Raw genomic sequence first — 15188 nt, forward strand, 5'->3', positions numbered from 1 at the left:
CAACTGCTTAACAGACACTGCCATACACCAAAGACAACTGCTTAACAGGCAATGCCATACACCAAAGACAACTGCTTAACAGACACTGCCATACACCAAAGACAACTGCTTAACAGGCAATGCCATACACTAAAGACAACTGCTTAACAGACAATGCCATACACCAAATACAACTGCTTAACAGGCAATGCCATACACCAAAGACAACTGCTTAACAGACACTGCCATACACCAAAGACAACTGCTTAACAGGCAATGCCATACACCAAAGACAACTGCTTAACAGACAATGCCATACACCAAAGACAACTGCTTAACAGACACTACCGTACACCAAAGATGACTGCTTAACAGGCAATGCCATACACCAAAGACAACTGCTTAACAGACAATGCCATACACCAAAGACAACTGCTTAACAGACAATGCCATACACCAAAGACAACTGCTTAACAGACAACGCCATACACCAAAGACAACTGCTTAACAGACAACGCCATAAACTAAAGACAACTGCTTAACAGACAATGCCATACACCAAAGACAACTGCTTAACAGACAACGCCATACACCAAAGACAACTGCTTAACAGACAACGCCATAAACTAAAGACAACTGCTTAACAGACAACGCCATAAACTAAAGACAACTGCTTAACAGACAATGCCATACACCAAAGACAACTGCTTAACAGACAATGCCATACACCAAAGACAACTGCTTAACAGACAATGCCATACACCAAAGACAACTGCTTAACAGGCAATGCCATACACCAAAGACAACTGCTTAACAGACAATGACATACACTAAAGACAACTGCTTAACAGGCAATGCCATACACTGAGACAACTGCTCAACAGGCAATGACATACACTAAAGACAACTGCTTAACAGGCAATGCCATACACTGAAGACAACTGCTCAACAGGCAATGCCATACACCAAAGACAACTGCTTAACAGGCAATGCCATACACCAAAGACAACTGCTTAACAGACAATGCCATAAACTAAAGACAACTGCTTAACAGGCAATGCCATACACCAAAGACAACTGATTAACAGACAATGCCATACACCAAAGACAACTGCTTAACAGACACTCAAATACACCAAAGACAACTGCTTAACAGGCAACGCCATAAACTAAAGACAACTGCTTAGCAGACAATGCCAAAAACTAAAGACAACTGCTAAACAGGCAATGCCATACACCAAAGACAACTGCTTAACAGAAAATGCCATACACCAAAGACAACTGCTTAACAGACAATGCCATACACCAAAGACAACTGCTTAACAGACAATGCCATACACCAAAGACAACTCCTTAACAGGCAATGCCATACACCAAAGACAACTGCTTAACAGACACTGCCATACACCAAAGACAACTGCTTAACAGGCAATGCCATACACCAAAGACAACTGCTTAACAGACAATGCCATACACCAAAGACAACTGCTTAACAGGCAATGCCCTACACCAAAGACAACTGCTTATCAGACACTGCCATACACCAAAGACAACTGATTAACAGACAATGCCATACACCAAAGACAACTGCTTAACAGGCAATGCCATACACCAAAGACAACTGATTAACAGACAATGCCATACACCAAAGACAACTGCTTAACAGGCAATGCCATACACTATAGACAACTGCTTAACAGGCAATGCCATACACAAAAGACAACTGCTTAACAGACAATGCCATGCACCAAATACAACTGCTTAACAGACACTGCCATACACCAAAGATTACTGCTTAACAGGCAATGCCATACACCAAAGACAGCTGCCTAACAGACAATGCCATACACCAAAGACAACTGCTTAACAGACAATGCCATACACCAAAGACAACTGCTTAACAGACAATGCCATACACCAAAGACAACTGCTTAACAGACAATGCCATACACCAAAGACAACTGCTTAACACACAATGCCATACACCAAAGACAACTGCTTAACAGACACTGCCATACACCAAAGACAACTGCTTAACAGGCAATGCCATACACCAAAGACAACTGCTTAACAGACAATGCCATACACCAAACACAACTGCTTAACAGACAATGGCATACACTAAAGACAACTGCTTAACAGGCAATGCCATACACCAAAGTCAACTGCTTAACAGACAATGCCATACACCAAAGACAACTGCTTAACAGGCAATGCCATACACCAAAGACAACTGCTTAACAGGCAACGCCATAAACTAAAGACAACTGCTTAGCAGACAATGCCAAAAACTAAAGACAACTGCTTAACAGGCAATGCCATACACCAAAGACAACTGCTTAACAGACAATGCCATACACTAAAGACAACTGCTTAACAGGCAATGCCATACACTAAAGACAACTGCTTAACAGACAATGCCATACACTAAAGACAACTGCTTAACAGGCAATGCCATACACCAAAGACAACTGCTTAACAGACAATGCCATACACCAAAGACAACTGCTTAACAGACAATGCCATACACTAAAGACAACTGCTTAACAGACAATGCCATACACCAAAGACAACTGCTTAACAGGCAATGCCATACACCAAAGACAACTGCTTAACAGACAATGCCATACAACAAAGACAACTGCTTAACAGACAATGCCATACACCAAAGACAACTGCTTAACAGACAATGCCATACACCAAAGACAACTGCTTAACAGACAATGCCATACACCAAAGACAACTGCTTAACAGACAACGCCATACACCAAAGACAACTGCTTAACAGACAACGCCATAAACTAAAGACAACTGCTTAGCAGACAATGACATACACCAAAGACAACTGCTTAACAGGCAATGCCATACACCAAAGACAACTGCTTAACAGGCAATGACATACACTAAAGACAACTTCTTAACAGGCAATGCCATACACTGAAGACAACTGCTCAACAGGCAATGCCATACACCAAAGACAACTGCTTAACAGACAATGCTATACACCAAAGACAACTGCTTAACAGGCAATGCCATACACCAAAGACAACTGCTTAACAGGCAATGCCATACACCAAAGACAACTGCTCAACAGGCAATGCCATACACCAAAGACAACTGCTTAACAGACAATGCTATACACCAAAGACAACTGCTTAACAGGCAATGCCATACACCAAAGACAACTGCTTAGCAGACAATGACATACACCAAAGACAACTGCTTAACAGGCAATGCCATACACCAAAGACAACTGCTTAACAGGCAATGACATACACCAAAGACAACTGCTTAACAGGCAATGACATACACTAAAGACAACTGCTTAACAGGCAATGCCATACACTGAAGACAACTGCTCAACAGGCAATGCCATACACCAAAGACAACTGCTTAACAGGCAATGCCATACACCAAAGACAACTGCTTAACAGGCAATGCCATACACCAAAGACAACTGCTTAACAGACACTGAAATACACCAAAGACAACTGCTTAACAGACACTGAAATACACCAAAGACAACTGCTTAACAGGCAACGCCATAAACTAAAGACAACTGCTTAGCAGACAATCCCAAAAACTAAAGACAACTGCTTAATAGGCAATGCCATACACCAAAGACAACTGCTTAACAGACAATGCCATACACCAAAGACAACTGCTTAACAGACAATGCCATACACCAAAGACAACTGCTTAACAGACAATGCCATACACCAAAGACAACTGCTTAACAGGCAATGCCATACACCAAAGACAACTGCTTAACAGACACTGCCATACACCAAAGACAACTGCTTAACAGGCAATGCCATACACTATAGACAACTGCTTTACAGGCAATGCCATACACAAAAGACAACTGCTTAACAGACAATGCCATGCACCAAATACAACTGCTTAACAGACAATGCCATACACCAAAGACAACTGCTTAACAGACAATGCCATACACCAAAGACAACTGCTTAACAGACAATGCCATACACCAAAGATTACTGCTTAACAGGCAACGCCATACACCAAAGACAACTGCTTAACAGACAATGCCATACACCAAAGACAACTGCTTAACAGACAATGCCATACACCAAAGACAACTGCTTAACAGACAATGCCATACACCAAAGACAACTGCTTAACAGACAATGCCATACACCAAAGACAACTGCTTAACAGACACTGCCATACACCAAAGACAACTGCTTAACAGGCAATGCCATACACCAAAGACAACTGCTTAACAGACAATGCCATACACCAAAGACAACTGCTTAACAGACAATGCCATGCACCAAAGACAACTGCTTAACAGACACTACCGTACACCAAAGATTACTGCTTAACAGGCAATGCCATACACCAAAGACAACTGCTTAACAGGCAATGCCATACACCAAAGACAACTGCTTAACAGACAATGCCATACACCAAAGACAACTGCTTAACAGGCAATGACATACACCAAAGACAACTGCTTAACAGGCAACGCCATAAACTAAAGACAACTGCTTAGCAGACAATGCCAAAAACTAAAGACAACTGCTTAACAGGCAATGCCATACACCAAAGACAACTGCTTAACAGACAATGCCATACACCAAAGACAACTGCTTAACAGGCAATGCCATACACCAAAGACAACTGCTTAACAGACACTGCTATACACCAAAGACAACTGCTTAACAGGCAATGCCATACACCAAAGACAACTGCTTAACACACAATGCCATACACCAAATACAACTGTTTAACAGACAATGCCATACACCAAAGACAACTGCTTAACAGGCAATGCCATACACAAAAGACAACTGCTTAACAGACAATGCCATGCACCAAATACAACTGCTTAACATACAATGCCATACACCAAAGACAACTGCTTAACAGACAATGCCATACACCAAAGACAACTGCTTAACAGACAATGCCATACACCAAAGATTACTGCTTAACAGGCAATGCCATACACCAAAGACAACTGCTTAACAGACAATGCCATACACCAAAGACAACTGCTTAACAGACAATGCCATACACCAAAGACAACTGCTTAACAGACAATGCCATACACCAAAGACAACTGCTTAACAGACAATGCCATACACCAAAGACAACTGCTTAACAGACACTGCCATACACCAAAGACAACTGCTTAACAGGCAATGCCATACACCAAAGACAACTGCTTAACAGACAATGCCATACACCAAAGACAACTGCTTAACAGACAATGCCATGCACCAAAGACAACTGCTTAACAGACACTACCGTACACCAAAGATTACTGCTTAACAGGCAATGCCATACACCAAAGACAACTGCTTAACAGGCAATGCCATACACCAAAGACAACTGCTTAACAGACAATGCCATACACCAAAGACAACTGCTTAACAGGCAATGCCATACACCAAAGACAACTGCTTAACAGGCAACGCCATAAACTAAAGACAACTGCTTAGCAGACAATGCCAAAAACTAAAGACAACTGCTTAACAGGCAATGCCATACACCAAAGACAACTGCTTAACAGACAATGCCATACACCAAAGACAACTGCTTAACAGGCAATGCCATACACCAAAGACAACTGCTTAACAGACAATGCCATACACCAAAGACAACTGCTTAACAGACAATGCCATACACCAAAGACAACTGCTTAACAGACAATGCCATACACCAAAGACAACTGCTTAACAGACAATGCCATACACCAAAGACAACGGCTTAACAGGCAATGCCATACACCAAAGACAACTGCTTAACAGACACTGCCATACACCAAAAACAACTCCTTAACAGGCAATGCCATACACTATAGACAACTGCTTAACAGGCAATGCCATACACAAAAGACAACTGCTTAACAGACAATGCCATGCACCAAATACAACTGCTTAACAGACAATGCCATACACCAAAGACAACTGCTTAACAGGCAATGCCATACACCAAAGACAACTGCTTAACAGGCAATGCCATACACCAAAGACAACTGCTTAACAGACACTGCCATACACCAAAGACAACTGCTTAACAGACAATGCCATACACCAAAGACAACTGCTTAACAGACAATGCCATACACCAAAGGCAACTGCTTAACAGACAATGCCATACACCAAAGACAACTGCTTAACAGGCAATGCCATACACCAAAGACAACTGCTTAACAGACACTGCCATACACCAAAGACAACTGCTTAACAGACAATGCCATACACCAAAGACAGCTGCTTAACAGACAACGCCATACACCAAAGAAAACTGCTTAACAGACAACGCCATAAACTAAAGACAACTGCTTAGCAGACAATGACATACACCAAAGACAACTGCTTAACAGGCAATGCCATACACCAAAGACAACTGCTTAACAGACAATGCCATACACCAAAGACAACTGCTTAACAGACAATGCCATACACCAAAGACAACTGCTTAACAGACAATGCCATACACCAAATGCAACTGCTTAACAGACAACGCCATACACCAAAGACAACTGCTTAACAGACAACGCCATACACCAAAGAAAACTGCTTAACAGACAACGCCATAAACTAAAGACAGCTGCTTAGCAGACAATGACATACACCAAAGACAACTGCTTAACAGGCAATGCCATACACCAAAGACAACTGCTTAACAAGCAATGCCATACACCAAAGACAACTGCTTAACAGACAATGCCATAAACTAAAGACAACTGCTTAACAGGCAATGCCATACACCAAAGACAACTGCTTATCAGGCAACGCCATAAACTAAAGACAACTGCTTAGCAGACAATGCCATACACCAAAGACAACTGCTTAACAGACAATGCCATACACCAAAGACAACTGCTTAACAGACACTGCCATACACCAAAGACAACTGCTTAACATGCAATGCCATACACCAAAGACAACTGCTTAACAGACAATGCCATACACCGAAGACAACTGCTTAACAGGCAATGCCATACACCGAAGACAACTGCTTAACAGACAGTGCCATACACTAAAGATAACTGCTTAACAGGCAATGCCATACACTAAAGACAACTGCTTAACAGGCAATGCCATACACTAAAGACAACTGCTTAACAGGCAATGCCATACACTAAAGACAACTGCTTAACAGGCAATGCCATACACTAAAGACAACTGCTTAACATGCAATGCCATACACCAAAGACAACTGCTTAACAGACACTGCCATACACCAAAGACAACTGCTTAACAGACAATGCCATACACCAAAGACAACTGCTTAACAGGCAATGCCATACACCAAAGACAACTGCTTAACAGACAATGCCATACACCAAAGACAACTGCTTAACAGACAATGCCATACACCAAAGACAACTGCTTAACAGGCAATGCCATACACTAAAGACAACTGCTTAACAGGCAATGCCATAAACCAAAGACAACTGCTTAACAGACAATGCCATACACCAAAGACAACTGCTTAACAGACAATGCCATACACCAAAGACAACTGCTTAACAGGCAATGCCATACACTAAAGACAACTGCTTAACAGGCAATGCCATACACTAAAGACAACTGCTTAACAGGCAATGCCATACACTAAAGACAACTGCTTAACAGGCAATGCCATACACTAAAGACAACTGCTTAACAGGCAATGCCATACACTAAAGACAACTGCTTAATAGACAATGCCATACACCGAAGACAACTGCTTAACAGGCAATGCCATACACCAAAGACAACTGCTTAACAGGCAATGCCATACACCAAAGACAACTGCTTAACAGGCAATGCCATACACCAAAGATAACTGCTTAACAGACAATGCCATACACCAAAGACAACTGCTTAACAGACAATGCCATACACCAAAGACAACTGCTTAATAGACAATGCCATACACCGAAGACAACTGCTTAACATGCAATGCCATACACCAAAGACAACTGCTTAACAGACAATGCCATACACCAAAGACAACTGCTTAACAGACAATGCCATACACCAAAGACAACTGCTTAACAGGCAATGCCATACACCAAAGACAACTGCTTAACAGGCAATGCCATACACCAAAGACAACTGCTTAACAGGCAATGCCATAAACCAAAGACAACTGCTTAACAGACAATGCCATACACCAAAGACAACTGCTTAACAGACAATGCCATACACCAAAGACAACTGCTTAACAGGCAATGCCATACACTAAAGACAACTGCTTAACAGGCAATGCCATACACCAAAGACAACTGCTAAACAGACAATGCCATACACCGAAGACAACTGCTTAACAGGCAATGCCATACACCGAAGACAACTGCTTAACAGACAGTGCCATACACTAAAGACAACTGCTTAACAGGCAATGCCATTCACCAAAGACAACTGCTTAACAGACAATGCCATACACCAAAGACAACTGCTTAACAGGCAATGCCATACACTAAAGACAACTGCTTAACAGGCAATGCCATACACTAAAGACAACTGCTTAACAGGCAATGCCATACACTAAAGACAACTGCTTAACAGGCAATGCCATACACTAAAGACAACTGCTTAACATGCAATGCCATACACCAAAGACAACTGCTTAACAGACACTGCCATACACCAAAGACAACTGCTTAACAGACAATGCCATACACCAAAGACAACTGCTTAACAGGCAATGCCATACACCAAAGACAACTGCTTAACAGACAATGCCATACACCAAAGACAACTGCTTAACAGACAATGCCATACACCAAAGACAACTGCTTAACAGGCAATGCCATACACTAAAGACAACTGCTTAACAGGCAATGCCATAAACTAAAGACAACTGCTTAACAGACAATGCCATACACTAAAGACAACTGCTTAACAGGCAATGCCATACACTAAAGACAACTGCTTAACAGGCAATGCCATACACTAAAGACAACTGCTTAACATGCAATGCCATACACCAAAGACAACTGCTTAACAGACAATGCCATACACCAAAGACAACTGCTTAACAGACAATGCCATACACCAAAGACAACTGCTTAACAGACAATGCCATACACCAAAGACAACTGCTTAACATGCAATGCCATACACCAAAGACAACTGCTTAACAGACAATGCCATACACCAAAGACAACTGCTTAACAGGCAATGCCATACACCAAAGACAACTGCTTAACAGACAATGCCATACACCAAACACAACTGCTTAACAGACAATGGCATACACTAAAGACAACTGCTTAACAGGCAATGCCATACACCAAAGTCAACTGCTTAACAGACAATGCCATACACCAAAGACAACTGCTTAACAGGCAATGCCATACACCAAAGACAACTGCTTAACAGGCAACGCCATAAACTAAAGACAACTGCTTAGCAGACAATGCCAAAAACTAAAGACAACTGCTTAACAGGCAATGCCATACACCAAAGACAACTGCTTAACAGACAATGCCATACACTAAAGACAACTGCTTAACAGGCAATGCCATACACTAAAGACAACTGCTTAACAGACAATGCCATACACTAAAGACAACTGCTTAACAGGCAATGCCATACACCAAAGACAACTGCTTAACAGACAATGCCATACACCAAAGACAACTGCTTAACAGACAATGCCATACACTAAAGACAACTGCTTAACAGACAATGCCATACACCAAAGACAACTGCTTAACAGGCAATGCCATACACCAAAGACAACTGCTTAACAGACAATGCCATACAACAAAGACAACTGCTTAACAGACAATGCCATACACCAAAGACAACTGCTTAACAGACAATGCCATACACCAAAGACAACTGCTTAACAGACAATGCCATACACCAAAGACAACTGCTTAACAGACAACGCCATACACCAAAGACAACTGCTTAACAGACAACGCCATAAACTAAAGACAACTGCTTAGCAGACAATGACATACACCAAAGACAACTGCTTAACAGGCAATGCCATACACCAAAGACAACTGCTTAACAGGCAATGACATACACTAAAGACAACTTCTTAACAGGCAATGCCATACACTGAAGACAACTGCTCAACAGGCAATGCCATACACCAAAGACAACTGCTTAACAGACAATGCTATACACCAAAGACAACTGCTTAACAGGCAATGCCATACACCAAAGACAACTGCTTAACAGGCAATGCCATACACCAAAGACAACTGCTCAACAGGCAATGCCATACACCAAAGACAACTGCTTAACAGACAATGCTATACACCAAAGACAACTGCTTAACAGGCAATGCCATACACCAAAGACAACTGCTTAGCAGACAATGACATACACCAAAGACAACTGCTTAACAGGCAATGCCATACACCAAAGACAACTGCTTAACAGGCAATGACATACACCAAAGACAGCTGCTTAACAGGCAATGACATACACTAAAGACAACTGCTTAACAGGCAATGCCATACACTGAAGACAACTGCTCAACAGGCAATGCCATACACCAAAGACAACTGCTTAACAGGCAATGCCATACACCAAAGACAACTGCTTAACAGGCAATGCCATACACCAAAGACAACTGCTTAACAGACACTGAAATACACCAAAGACAACTGCTTAACAGACACTGAAATACACCAAAGACAACTGCTTAACAGGCAACGCCATAAACTAAAGACAACTGCTTAGCAGACAATCCCAAAAACTAAAGACAACTGCTTAATAGGCAATGCCATACACCAAAGACAACTGCTTAACAGACAATGCCATACACCAAAGACAACTGCTTAACAGACAATGCCATACACCAAAGACAACTGCTTAACAGACAATGCCATACACCAAAGACAACTGCTTAACAGGCAATGCCATACACCAAAGACAACTGCTTAACAGACACTGCCATACACCAAAGACAACTGCTTAACAGGCAATGCCATACACTATAGACAACTGCTTAACAGGCAATGCCATACACAAAAGACAACTGCTTAACAGACAATGCCATGCACCAAATACAACTGCTTAACAGACAATGCCATACACCAAAGACAACTGCTTAACAGACAATGCCATACACCAAAGACAACTGCTTAACAGACAATGCCATACACCAAAGATTACTGCTTAACAGGCAACGCCATACACCAAAGACAACTGCTTAACAGACAATGCCATACACCAAAGACAACTGCTTAACAGACAATGCCATACACCAAAGACAACTGCTTAACAGACAATGCCATACACCAAAGACAACTGCTTAACAGACAATGCCATACACCAAAGACAACTGCTTAACAGACACTGCCATACACCAAAGACAACTGCTTAACAGGCAATGCCATACACCAAAGACAACTGCTTAACAGACAATGCCATACACCAAAGACAACTGCTTAACAGACAATGCCATGCACCAAAGACAACTGCTTAACAGACACTACCGTACACCAAAGATTACTGCTTAACAGGCAATGCCATACACCAAAGACAACTGCTTAACAGGCAATGCCATACACCAAAGACAACTGCTTAACAGACAATGCCATACACCAAAGACAACTGCTTAACAGGCAATGCCATACACCAAAGACAACTGCTTAACAGGCAACGCCATAAACTAAAGACAACTGCTTAGCAGACAATGCCAAAAACTAAAGACAACTGCTTAACAGGCAATGCCATACACCAAAGACAACTGCTTAACAGACAATGCCATACACCAAAGACAACTGCTTAACAGGCAATGCCATACACCAAAGACAACTGCTTAACAGACACTGCTATACACCAAAGACAACTGCTTAACAGGCAATGCCATACACCAAAGACAACTGCTTAACACACAATGCCATACACCAAATACAACTGTTTAACAGACAATGCCATACACCAAAGACAACTGCTTAACAGGCAATGCCATACACAAAAGACAACTGCTTAACAGACAATGCCATGCACCAAATACAACTGCTTAACATACAATGCCATACACCAAAGACAACTGCTTAACAGACAATGCCATACACCAAAGACAACTGCTTAACAGACAATGCCATACACCAAAGATTACTGCTTAACAGGCAATGCCATACACCAAAGACAACTGCTTAACAGACAATGCCATACACCAAAGACAACTGCTTAACAGACAATGCCATACACCAAAGACAACTGCTTAACAGACAATGCCATACACCAAAGACAACTGCTTAACAGACAATGCCATACACCAAAGACAACTGCTTAACAGACACTGCCATACACCAAAGACAACTGCTTAACAGGCAATGCCATACACCAAAGACAACTGCTTAACAGACAATGCCATACACCAAAGACAACTGCTTAACAGGCAATGCCATACACTATAGACAACTGCTTAACAGGCAATGCCATACACAAAAGACAACTGCTTAACAGACAATGCCATGCACCAAATACAACTGCTTAACAGACAATGCCATACACCAAAGACAACTGCTTAACAGACAATGCCATACACCAAAGACAACTGCTTAACAGACAATGCCATACACCAAAGATTACTGCTTAACAGGCAACGCCATACACCAAAGACAACTGCTTAACAGACAATGCCATACACCAAAGACAACTGCTTAACAGACAATGCCATACACCAAAGACAACTGCTTAACAGACAATGCCATACACCAAAGACAACTGCTTAACAGACAATGCCATACACCAAAGACAACTGCTTAACAGACACTGCCATACACCAAAGACAACTGCTTAACAGGCAATGCCATACACCAAAGACAACTGCTTAACAGACAATGCCATACACCAAAGACAACTGCTTAACAGACAATGCCATGCACCAAAGACAACTGCTTAACAGACACTACCGTACACCAAAGATTACTGCTTAACAGGCAATGCCATACACCAAAGACAACTGCTTAACAGGCAATGCCATACACCAAAGACAACTGCTTAACAGACAATGCCATACACCAAAGACAACTGCTTAACAGGCAATGCCATACACCAAAGACAACTGCTTAACAGGCAACGCCATAAACTAAAGACAACTGCTTAGCAGACAATGCCAAAAACTAAAGACAACTGCTTAACAGGCAATGCCATACACCAAAGACAACTGCTTAACAGACAATGCCATACACCAAAGACAACTGCTTAACAGGCAATGCCATACACCAAAGACAACTGCTTAACAGACACTGCTATACACCAAAGACAACTGCTTAACAGGCAATGCCATACACCAAAGACAACTGCTTAACACACAATGCCATACACCAAATACAACTGTTTAACAGACAATGCCATACACCAAAGACAACTGCTTAACAGGCAATGCCATACACAAAAGACAACTGCTTAACAGACAATGCCATGCACCAAATACAACTGCTTAACATACAATGCCATACACCAAAGACAACTGCTTAACAGACACTGCCATACACCAAAGACAACTGCTTAACAGGCAATGCCATACACCAAAGACAACTGCTTAACAGACAATGCCATACACCAAAGACAACTGCTTAACAGGCAATGCCATACACTATAGACAACTGCTTAACAGGCAATGCCATACACAAAAGACAACTGCTTAACAGACAATGCCATGCACCAAATACAACTGCTTAACAGACAATGCCATACACCAAAGACAACTGCTTAACAGACAATGCCATACACCAAAGACAACTGCTTAACAGACAATGCCATACACCAAAGATTACTGCTTAACAGGCAACGCCATACACCAAAGACAACTGCTTAACAGACAATGCCATACACCAAAGACAACTGCTTAACAGACAATGCCATACACCAAAGACAACTGCTTAACAGACAATGCCATACACCAAAGACAACTGCTTAACAGACAATGCCATACACCAAAGACAACTGCTTAACAGACACTGCCATACACCAAAGACAACTGCTTAACAGGCAATGCCATACACCAAAGACAACTGCTTAACAGACAATGCCATACACCAAAGACAACTGCTTAACAGACAATGCCATGCACCAAAGACAACTGCTTAACAGACACTACCGTACACCAAAGATTACTGCTTAACAGGCAATGCCATACACCAAAGACAACTGCTTAACAGGCAATGCCATACACCAAAGACAACTGCTTAACAGACAATGCCATACACCAAAGACAACTGCTTAACAGGCAATGCCATACACCAAAGACAACTGCTTAACAGGCAACGCCATAAACTAAAGACAACTGCTTAGCAGACAATGCCAAAAACTAAAGACAACTGCTTAACAGGCAATGCCATACACCAAAGACAACTGCTTAACAGACAATGCCATACACCAAAGACAACTGCTTAACAGGCAATGCCATACACCAAAGACAACTGCTTAACAGACACTGCTATACACCAAAGACAACTGCTTAACAGGCAATGCCATACACCAAAGACAACTGCTTAACACACAATGCCATACACCAAATACAACTGTTTAACAGACAATGCCATACACCAAAGACAACTGCTTAACAGGCAATGCCATACACAAAAGACAACTGCTTAACAGACAATGCCATGCACCAAATACAACTGCTTAACATACAATGCCATACACCAAAGACAACTGCTTAACAGACAATGCCATACACCAAAGACAACTGCTTAACAGACAATGCCATACACCAAAGATTACTGCTTAACAGGCAATGCCATACACCAAAGACAACTGCTTAACAGACAATGCCATACACCAAAGACAACTGCTTAACAGACAATGCCATACACCAAAGACAACTGCTTAACAGACAATGCCATACACCAAAGACAACTGCTTAACAGACAATGCCATACACCAAAGACAACTGCTTAACAGACACTGCCATACACCAAAGACAACTGCTTAACAGGCAATGCCATACACCAAAGACAACTGCTTAACAGACAATGCCATACACCAAAGACAACTGCTTAACAGACAATGCCATGCACCAAAGACAACTGCTTAACAGACACTACCGTACACCAAAGATTACTGCTTAACAGGCAATGCCATACACCAAAGACAACTGCTTAACAGGCAATGCCATACACCAAAGACAACTGCTTAACAGACAATGCCATACACCAAAGACAACTGCTTAACAGGCAATGCCATACACCAAAGACAACTGCTTAACAGGCAACGCCATAAACTAAAGACAACTGCTTAGCAGACAATGCCAAA

Source organism: Phyllobates terribilis, unplaced genomic scaffold (assembly GCF_046119375.1).
Source record: "Phyllobates terribilis strain yellow unplaced genomic scaffold, ASM4611937v1 Scaffold_63__1_contigs__length_7903474, whole genome shotgun sequence".
NCBI classification, from domain to species: Eukaryota; Metazoa; Chordata; class Amphibia; order Anura; family Dendrobatidae; genus Phyllobates; species Phyllobates terribilis.